The sequence below is a fragment of the Girardinichthys multiradiatus genome, chromosome 20 (genome assembly GCF_021462225.1).
Source record: "Girardinichthys multiradiatus isolate DD_20200921_A chromosome 20, DD_fGirMul_XY1, whole genome shotgun sequence".
In the NCBI taxonomy this organism is placed as follows: Eukaryota; Metazoa; Chordata; class Actinopteri; order Cyprinodontiformes; family Goodeidae; genus Girardinichthys; species Girardinichthys multiradiatus.
The window spans coordinates 47,118,656-47,127,868 of record NC_061812.1 but is presented as its reverse complement, the minus strand read 5'-3'; the positions used below and the strand labels follow the sequence as shown (position 1 = coordinate 47,127,868).

The following is a 9,213-nucleotide window of genomic DNA, read 5'->3' as shown; positions in this document are numbered from 1 at the left end:
AGACAGGTGTCGGGAAGCTGTGGGGCTAGAGGGAACGTGCCCAGGGCGGATCATCATCATCACGACGGATAGTAAGTCCGAAAGCTTGCCAATAGTCATATTCAATAAATTAGGAAATAATTAAAAAGTTCATTTATTTCAGGAACGCAATTCAATATATACATGAATTATACATAGATCAATGTTTTAAAGACTTTTTCTGTTAATTATGATGATTTTCCGCTTACAGCTAACGAAAACACGACGTTTAAGAAGAGAATAGAACATCAGACCAATGAAAACAAATTTTAACACAGAAATGTGGGCTTAATAAAAAGTATGTTCAATACCAGTTTAAAAAAATTATTTTCAAAAAGCCCCTTTTTATCTGACAAACGACCCTCATCGAAACGCATATTCTATATTGAGCCAGTTTATCCAAATCAACAAGAAGTCGTTCTAAATGCAGTTCAGTTAGTTAATTCATGTTCTGAAGCTAAATATTTTGAATTACACACCTCCAGCTTGAACTACTTCTCGTTCACTTGTTATATTTTGTCTGATTTGTTTTTTTTTTTTTTTTTTTTTTTTTTATTGTATATATTGACGTCATTTACAAATTAGCAGCAAAAAGCGGCATCGTCAGGTTTAAAGCGAGTGGAGAGACATAAGCCTAAATTATAAATAAAGTTCCTTGCAATGCTGAACTGCATCGCTGCAGTTTTTTTTTTTGTTTGTTTTTTGTTGTTTTTGGGTTTTTTTTGCCACTAGTGGCCGTTATTTTGTAAGCTGTAAGTCAAGACAGAGGGGATGACATGCAGCAAAGGTAAACAGGCCAGGACTTGAACCCTTGACGGCTGCTTCAAGGACTGTAGCCTCGGTACATGGATGGATTGCGCACTTTACCCCACCGCTGCACTCTACAGGTCCTTCTCAAAAAATTAGCATATTGTGATAAAGTTCATTATTTTCCATAATGTCATGATGAAAATTTAACATTCATATATTTTAGATTCATTGCACACTAACTGAAATATTTCAGGTCTTTTATTGTCTTAATACGGATGATTGTGGCATACAGCTCATGAAAACCCAAAATTCCTATCTCACAAAATTAGCATATTTTATCCGATCAATAAAAGAAAAGTGTTTTTAATACAAAAAACGTCAACCTTCAAATAATCATGTACAGTTATGCACTCAATACTTGGTCGGGAATCCTTTGGCAGAAATGACTGCTTCAATGCAGCGTGGCATGGAGGCAATCAGCCTGTGGCACTGCTGAGGTCTTATGGAGGCCCAGGATGCTTCGATAGCGGCCTTTAGCTCATCCAGAGTGTTGGGTCTTGAGTCTCTCAACGTTCTCTTCACAATATCCCACAGATTCTCTATGGGGTTCAGGTCAGGAGAGTTGGCAGGCCAATTGAGCACAGTGATACCATGGTCAGTAAACCATTTACTAGTGGTTTTGGCACTGTGAGCTGGTGCCAGGTCGTGCTGAAAAATGAAATCTTCATCTCCATAAAGCTTTTCAGCAGATGGAAGCATGAAGTGCTCCAAAATCTCCTGATAGCTAGCTGCATTGACCCTGCCCTTGATAAAACACAGTGGACCAACACCAGCAGCTGACATGGCACCCCAGACCATCACTGACTGTGGGTACTTGACACTGGACTTCTGGCATTTTGGCATTTCCTTCTCCCCAGTCTTCCTCCAGACTCTGGCACCTTGATTTCCGAATGACATGCAGAATTTGCTTTCATCCGAAAAAAGTACTTTGGACCACTGAGCAACAGTCCAGTGCTGCTTCTCTGTAGCCCAGGTCTGGGGAATGCGGCACCTGTAGCTCATTTCCTGCACACGCCTGTGCACGGTGGCTGTGGATGTTTCTACTCCAGACTCAGTCCACTGCTTCCGCAGGTCCCCCAAGGTCTGGAATCGGCCCTTCTCCACAATCTTCCTCAGGGTCCGGTCACCTCTTCTCATTGTGCAGCGTTTTATGCCACACCTTTTCATTCCCACAGACTTCCCACTGAGGTGCCTTGATACAGCACTCTGGGAACAGCCTATTCGTTCAGAAATTTCTTTGTGTGTCTTACCCTCTTGCTTGAGGGTGTCAATAGTGGCCTTCTGGACAGCAGTCAGGTCGGCAGTCTTACCCATGATTGGGGTTTTGAGTGATGAACCAGGCTGGGAGTTTTAAAGGCCTCAGGAATCTTTTGCAGGTGTTTAGAGTTAACTCGTTGATTCAGATGATTAAGTTCATAGCTCGTTTAGAGACCCTTTTAATGATATGCTAATTTTGTGAGATAGGAATTTTGGGTTTTCATGAGCTGTATGCCAAAATCATCCGTATTAAGACAAGAAAAGACCTGAAATATTTCAGTTAGTGTGCAATGAATCTAAAATATATGAATGTTACATTTTCATCATTACATTATGGAAAATAATGAACTTTATCACAATATGCTAATATTTTGAGAAGGACCTGTACATCTCTGCAGTTTAAAAGTCAGTTCCTCTAAGTCTGAGGCTACGGTTCTCAACTGCAAAAAGATGGTTTCCTCCCTCCGGGTTGGGGGTCAGTCTTTGCATCAAGTGAAGGAGTTCACATATCCTGGTGTTTTGTTCATGAGTTGTGGTAGAATAAGGTGAAATAGAGAGATAGGTTGGGGTTTCGTTTGCACTAATGCTGGCGTTGCTCTGGTGTGTCCTGGTAAAAATAGAGCTGAGTCAAAAAGCAATGCTCTTAAAATGTAACATGGGAGATAAATGTATTGCCTGGATTCAAACACTTATAGTGGCCCACAAGCCCAAATAAGTATAAATGGGTCTTTTACAGTCAAATTCAGCCCACATAAAGGATGTCGCCAGGGCTGCCTAACATCCCACTTTTTGTTTAATCTGGTAATTGAAACCTTTCCAGAGGCTGTAAGGAGCAGTAAGGAAATCTCTGGAGTTGATACAGCAAAAGCTAAAAACCTCAGTAAAACTCTAAAAATCTCATTATACGCAGAAAGTGTTCTACACATGATTAGGATTAATTGGAATGTATGTACCTGACTTTTGTGAAGTGCCTTGAGACAACATGTGTTGTGAATTGGTGCTATATAAATAAACTGAATTGAATTGAATTACATTACACTTCCCAAAGACTGAAAATTCATTTCCTGCAATGCTCTCAACAAATTTGAGAATTATCAGACTATAAAATAAATCTCGAGAAATAAAAGTATGTTCTGCTGAACTGGGCAATGACCTGCAATCTCAAGAAAATTTCATCATTTACTTGGACTCAGAAAAGATTTAAGTCCCAAACTTAGACCTTTTTCAAAACAATTACCCAGTCTTAATAAAAAAGATTAAAGAATGCAAACACTGGAAGCTACTCCCTATTTCCCTACTGGGCCTCCCCTAGAATACGCTTTTAAAACCTTAATTAAAACTAAAGTAAAAGGCGAACTGGGACTTCCAGACCTTCAGTTCTAAAACTGCACTGCCTAGACTTAAGGAATGATCAGTTGGGTTAAAAACACAGAACTGCTCACTGGACAGATTCCAATATCTGTCCATTAAACATTGCATTTCTTTTCCACTTGCCTCTTTAATAACATCCACACCCTCCCCTTGATACCAAGAACAGCCCTGGCAAGTTGTAAAGAAATTATGCAGATCCAGTACTAGAATCTCATTATTGGTGCCATTGTCAGCCAACCCAGACTTACCATCTTCATTTGGAAAAACCCTGGGCAGACTATAGTATATATCAGTTATATCATCTGTTTCATCATCTGCTTGAGAAAAGGCATCCTTAAATCAATTTTAGACCTAAGACTAGAATATGGCATTCTTAAGCAAGATTTCTTTAAATACCGCAAAATCCGCAACATAATCAAAAGAGCAGGACAATTATTTCTGGCACTTTCTAGAATGGAGGAGCTATTGTTAAAATCAACATCACTAAAGGGTACAATATTCTCAATATAAAGTACCCTCAAGGATTATCACAAATCTTCTTTGACTCCATTGAAGGCCGTTTGGCAGAAAGTTGTGTGTTCAATGATGACCAATGGAATACTATTCACCTGTATATCAGAATGTGTATACTTTCCTGTCTTGTAATAAGATGACTGAGCAAGGCTACACATTCATGTACAGGGTATACTTTACACCACTGAGATTGAGTAAGATGTATGCTCACTCATCCCCTGAATGTTGCAGGTAACTTCCACAGGATCAATCATGTTTTACAGGCCTGTTAGAAATTTAAAACATCTGGAGGGAGGTACAGTGGGGAGAACAAGTATTAACGATTTTGCAGGTTTTCTCACTTGCAAAGCATGTAGAAGTTTTTAATTTTTATCTTAGGTACTCTTCAAACAAAACAAAAAAAAAAATTCAATCAAAAAACAAATGTGATCAAAACTTAGAATATCCTTACACAACTCATGAGGACAGACTTTATTTGCTTCTCTGAAGCTGCTGATATATGTTGTATGCCATGGTCCTGCCGGTTAGCATAGCATGCTGGCTAAAGTTAGCATCAGGTAAAGTACATAAACTAGACCTGTGTGTTATGTTCATCTGACATTATGTTTAATCTATTAATTAGGGCACTTTAATCAAGCTGCTTTGAGCGTGACAGAATGCCACATTTAGCTGGAGGTAAAATGTAATAAGTTGTTCTGTGATTCATCCATGTCTGCTAACTAGTTAGCAGCAATGCTAAAGCTGGAAAACATAGTCATGTGTGTCAGATGTCATTGGGACAACGTTAATTTACACCTCAGATGATGAAGTACTGTAACTATAGTAATACATTATTTTTTCTTTCTCAACCACATAATCAAAGCGAAATATGTGAGTCTTAAATAGATATAATTTTCTTCCTGATGCAAAATGGAAAACTTGGTCACGTGTGGCAGGTCACAGGCTGAGGTATGGTTTTGACACAATTTTCCTCATTTTTATCAACATGTGTGTCTTGTATTTAGTTTAATAATTTTAACCCCTTTTGCTGTGTGATTATATAACAGTGTATAACTTAACATAATGTGAACAAATCCTTGTTCTGAATTAAGATTATGTACTCAAAAGGTATGCTTACAATTATGTGTATTTGAAACTACTACAGTTTTGACCTATTTTCATGTCAACAATTTTTTTTATTGCAGAAATCCATGGGACAACAGTGTCATGGCCCTGGTTTGTTTTTGGTTGTTCTGTCAGGGTTTGAAGAGAGGCCTTCTGCAGGTCCTGGTATCTGGCTTAATTCCTGCCTGCTTATTAAGAACTGCCACACATGCTGCTGCAGCCCTTTCTCTCTCCCTCCAGAGATCATGTTTGGTTTGTCTCTTATGTTTAAGTTGTGTTAAGGTGAGTTCCGACCAAACGTGATTCCAGCAATTCTTTTGCCTAATTCGCGTGCTGTCGCTCGCCTGACATTTTGCCACACATTCACTTTGCCAATGGGTGACAACGCACCACTCGCTCCACTACGTCATCAAATAGGAGGAGCTTCTGTCTGCTGTTTGCCGGTTTCAACTTAACATGGAACATTGATTTTATCACAAATCCATTGATCTTCATCTGTAGTTTACGATTTACTCTGCTAATTCTCCAAAAATACTAGAAAAGCTGTTAATTCAAAGATTAGACCATTTCATGGAACATAATTTAATGTAAGACAGCCAGTGTACTTTTAGTCAAAACAGATCCACATCAATGTCAATAATTGAATTAACAGAAGAGATAATTAATAGCATCGACCAGCAGAGCGGCTCAGTGGTAGAGCAGGTTCACCATATGAAGAGGCTGTAGTCCTGGATTCAAATGTCCTGGGTTCCATTCCTGAGTCATGTACAGCATGTCTTCCCCTTCTCTTTCTGCCTTCCTGCCCAACTACCAAACAATAAAGGCCACAAGTGCCACAAAAATAAATAAAAAAACGAAAGCTGAATTTTAGAAGATCTGGGGCTCCTGTCAGCTCAGGTAGCTCAGGGTAGGAGTAGGTGAGGAGAAGCAGGGTCTGAAATTATGAAACATGTTAGTGAAAAGTAAAATAACATGTTTTCAGTAACTTAATACAATGTAGAGAAAATATTATTGGAGAGTTTCTCAATTGTAGTTTTTGAGCTAGACCAATTCTAAAGTGGTCCAAAAGCAAAGAAAGCACTAACATGTCCCTTTATTAAACTTGGACAAATCAAATAAAGCTTTCACAAATCACAAATAGGGTTTAAAAGATTCTACTATTATTGTAAAATAATCTGTTACAGGTTTCAAGAGTCAAGGTATGGTAGTTTTTAAACTCGAGCAAATTAAAGATGTTCAAGGTAGAAAATAATTCCCAAATCAGAAGCGAACTTCAGCTTTGTAGATTACTTCACCCTTGAGTTCTGTCCCTTTCTAGAAACTTAAGGAACTGTTCTGGTAAATAATACCAGAAAGTGCTGGAAACTGTAATCACACAGCAAAAAGCATAAAATCAATGTATAGACTATTTTATTTATGCATGCACTGATAAAAATTAGGAAAATTGTCAGGAAAATTATCGGGGAAGGAAATATATCTATTTAAGACTCACATATTTCACCGCATTGATTATGTTGTTGAAAGAAAAATTGTTACTATAATCACTTCATCATCTGAGGTGTAAATTAACGTGGTCCCAATGACATCTGACACACATTACTGTGTCTTCCTGCTTTAGCATCGCTGCTAGCTAGTTAGCAGACACGGATGAATCACAGAACAACTTATTACCTCCAGCTAAATTCGGCATTCTGTCACGCTCAATGCAACTGATTAAAGTGCGCTAATTAATAGTTTAAACATAAAGTTAAGACAAACATTACACACAAGTCTAGTCTATGTACTTTACCTGATGCTAACTTTAGACAGTAGTGAATTTACTCCTAACACTGCAGCTTCAAACTCGACAGGGTAGTAATGGTGAAGCAGAGCTTGCTTCATGTGACGTCCCTGATGACGTGTGAACCACTTCACTGCTTCATTCAGACAGAGTCAGCTGACTGCTTCAAGTTTCAAACATTTGGCGCGATACAGTGTATTTAAGATGGCTCAAGCCCCGGTTCACATCCCTGTTTTACACGTTACGAACAGCTCTCGGTTTTGGATACTAGGAGTTTTGGTGGATCATTCTGTCATGGAGCAACCATCTAGGAAGCGTCCCCAAGTGTGGGTATATTTCGATTTCGTGCCACCTAATAAGGTAATGTACAATCAAAGTGTTTATTAGAAAGCCTATAGCCTATACTATGCAGTAGTGTTATTGTCATGGTATGTTATGCAAGAGGTGTCATAATGGATAGCTTTAAGACTGATAAACACAATCACGAGGAAACGAGGACAGCGATTAAGCAGTTTATTTATTCACAAACGTAAGTTTCTTCTGGAATCCGGACTGTGTCAGCGGACAGTATTGGAATCTCACTAAGGGAGAAGAAAAGAGACTTGGAGAGCGTTTGAGAAAAGGTGGATCAATAATACTAAAGTCAGTCACGGTTAAACTTACAGCAAATAAGCCCTTAGTCAGGTCAGGGAGGAATATGTCTTTACCACGATGGTTGAGGTTGACAGGAGGGTGCAGCAGCAGAGAAAAGTACTTCCTCGTTCTTATGACTTTGTCCTTTACTCCATTCAGCAGGCCTCATGGGGAAACGATGATCCATGAGAAGGTGGACAGGCAGGTGGATGGTTCTCAGAAGCTTGATAAAAAGTTGTTTCCAGAAGCCTGGGGCCAGGAGGGAGGCAGAAAGGAGACTTACGACCAAAGTTCTTTGAGGCTTGAATTTCCACATTCATCTGAACATGGCAAGGGACATTAAGTCCACTGAAACTCCGGTAGAAACATTTCCACGCTTATGAGACAACGAGCTGACACCTCCTTCTTCTTCTTCTTCTTGTTGGTTTTATTGGCGGTTGGCAACAAACTTTTAGTAGCATTACCGCCACTTACTGGTATGGAGTGTGGTTCGTGTCGGTCTATCTATTTATATATATATATTTAATTCTACAAATTAAATAAATAAATATATCTTACCTATATGTATATATACAAATAGACATACTTACACATTACATTGTATTCTACCCTTCTATATCCTCCATACTTTCACAATTTTATCTACTATAATCAAATTCTATGAAATAATTTTGTTTTCTTTAAAAAACGAATCACATGTTTACTCCCTAAATTCTTCCTCAAAATATCTAATAAATTAACCCTTTCCTTAATACCTTCAAACTCTCTTCTCATATATCTTCTTTCTCTTTCATATTTATGACATTCTAATATAACATGTTCTATTGTTTCATATTTTCCACAGTAATCACATTTACCAGTATCATGCTTTTGAATTTTAAAAAGTGTATAATTAAGTCCTGTATGCCCAAATCTCAACCTTGTTATCACTCTTTCCTCCTTTCTATTTCGTCTTCCATTTCTCCTTTCTCCTACTATCTTCTGAATTTTATAAAACCATCTTCCTGTTTTTCCTTCATCCCACCTTTTTTGCCATTTTTCCATCAGCTTTCCTTTAACAATACTCTTTCCCTCAGATTTACTTGTTTTAACTGTAAAACTAATAGGATTTTGAATTACCCTCTTTGCTATTTTATCTGCCCTCTCGTTTCCTTCTACTCCAATATGTGCTGGAACCCACACAAATATAACTATCAAGCCCATTTTTTGTATTCTGTATAATGTATGAAATATTTCTAATAAAATGTCCATCCTACTATCTGATTGATTATATTTTAAACTTAATAATGCAGAGCTTGAATCTGAGCAAATGACTGTTTTTAATGGTTTTATGTCTTCTACCCATTGTAAAGCTAATAATATAGCCAATGTTTCTCCTGTGTATACTGATAAGCCGTCTGTAATTCGTTTTCCAATTTTTAGATTGAATTATGGTACTACAAAAGCTATTCCTACTTTTCCATTTGTTTTTGATGCATCTGTATATATTTGAATATATCTATAATAATTATTTAAATGTATCTGTACTGAATAACTATCTACTATGGAAGATTTATCTTGCTTCTTTTCCATTATTGACATATCTACTGTTGCTTCTGGTAGAATCCATGGTGGTATAATTGATATTGGTGATGTTTGACTAATTTCTAAATCAATCATTTTAAATTCTTTTACTTTATTTTCAATTGTCCATCCAAAACTCTTCATTTCTTTCTTTTCTTTTTCCC

The 9,213-nt window shown here is 37.7% G+C and overlaps 1 long non-coding RNA gene across 1 annotated transcript; it reads right to left on the bottom strand.

Annotated features, from left to right (window-relative positions):
* Positions 1-7,351: 7,351 nt before the first annotated feature.
* Positions 7,352-7,655, bottom strand: LOC124857464. The gene is made up of 2 exons (XR_007035600.1): positions 7,517-7,655; positions 7,352-7,434 (listed from the first exon to the last, which is right to left on the bottom strand). It is a non-coding gene; the product is annotated as an uncharacterized LOC124857464 (long non-coding RNA).
* Between the last annotated feature and the right edge of the window lie 1,558 nt (positions 7,656-9,213).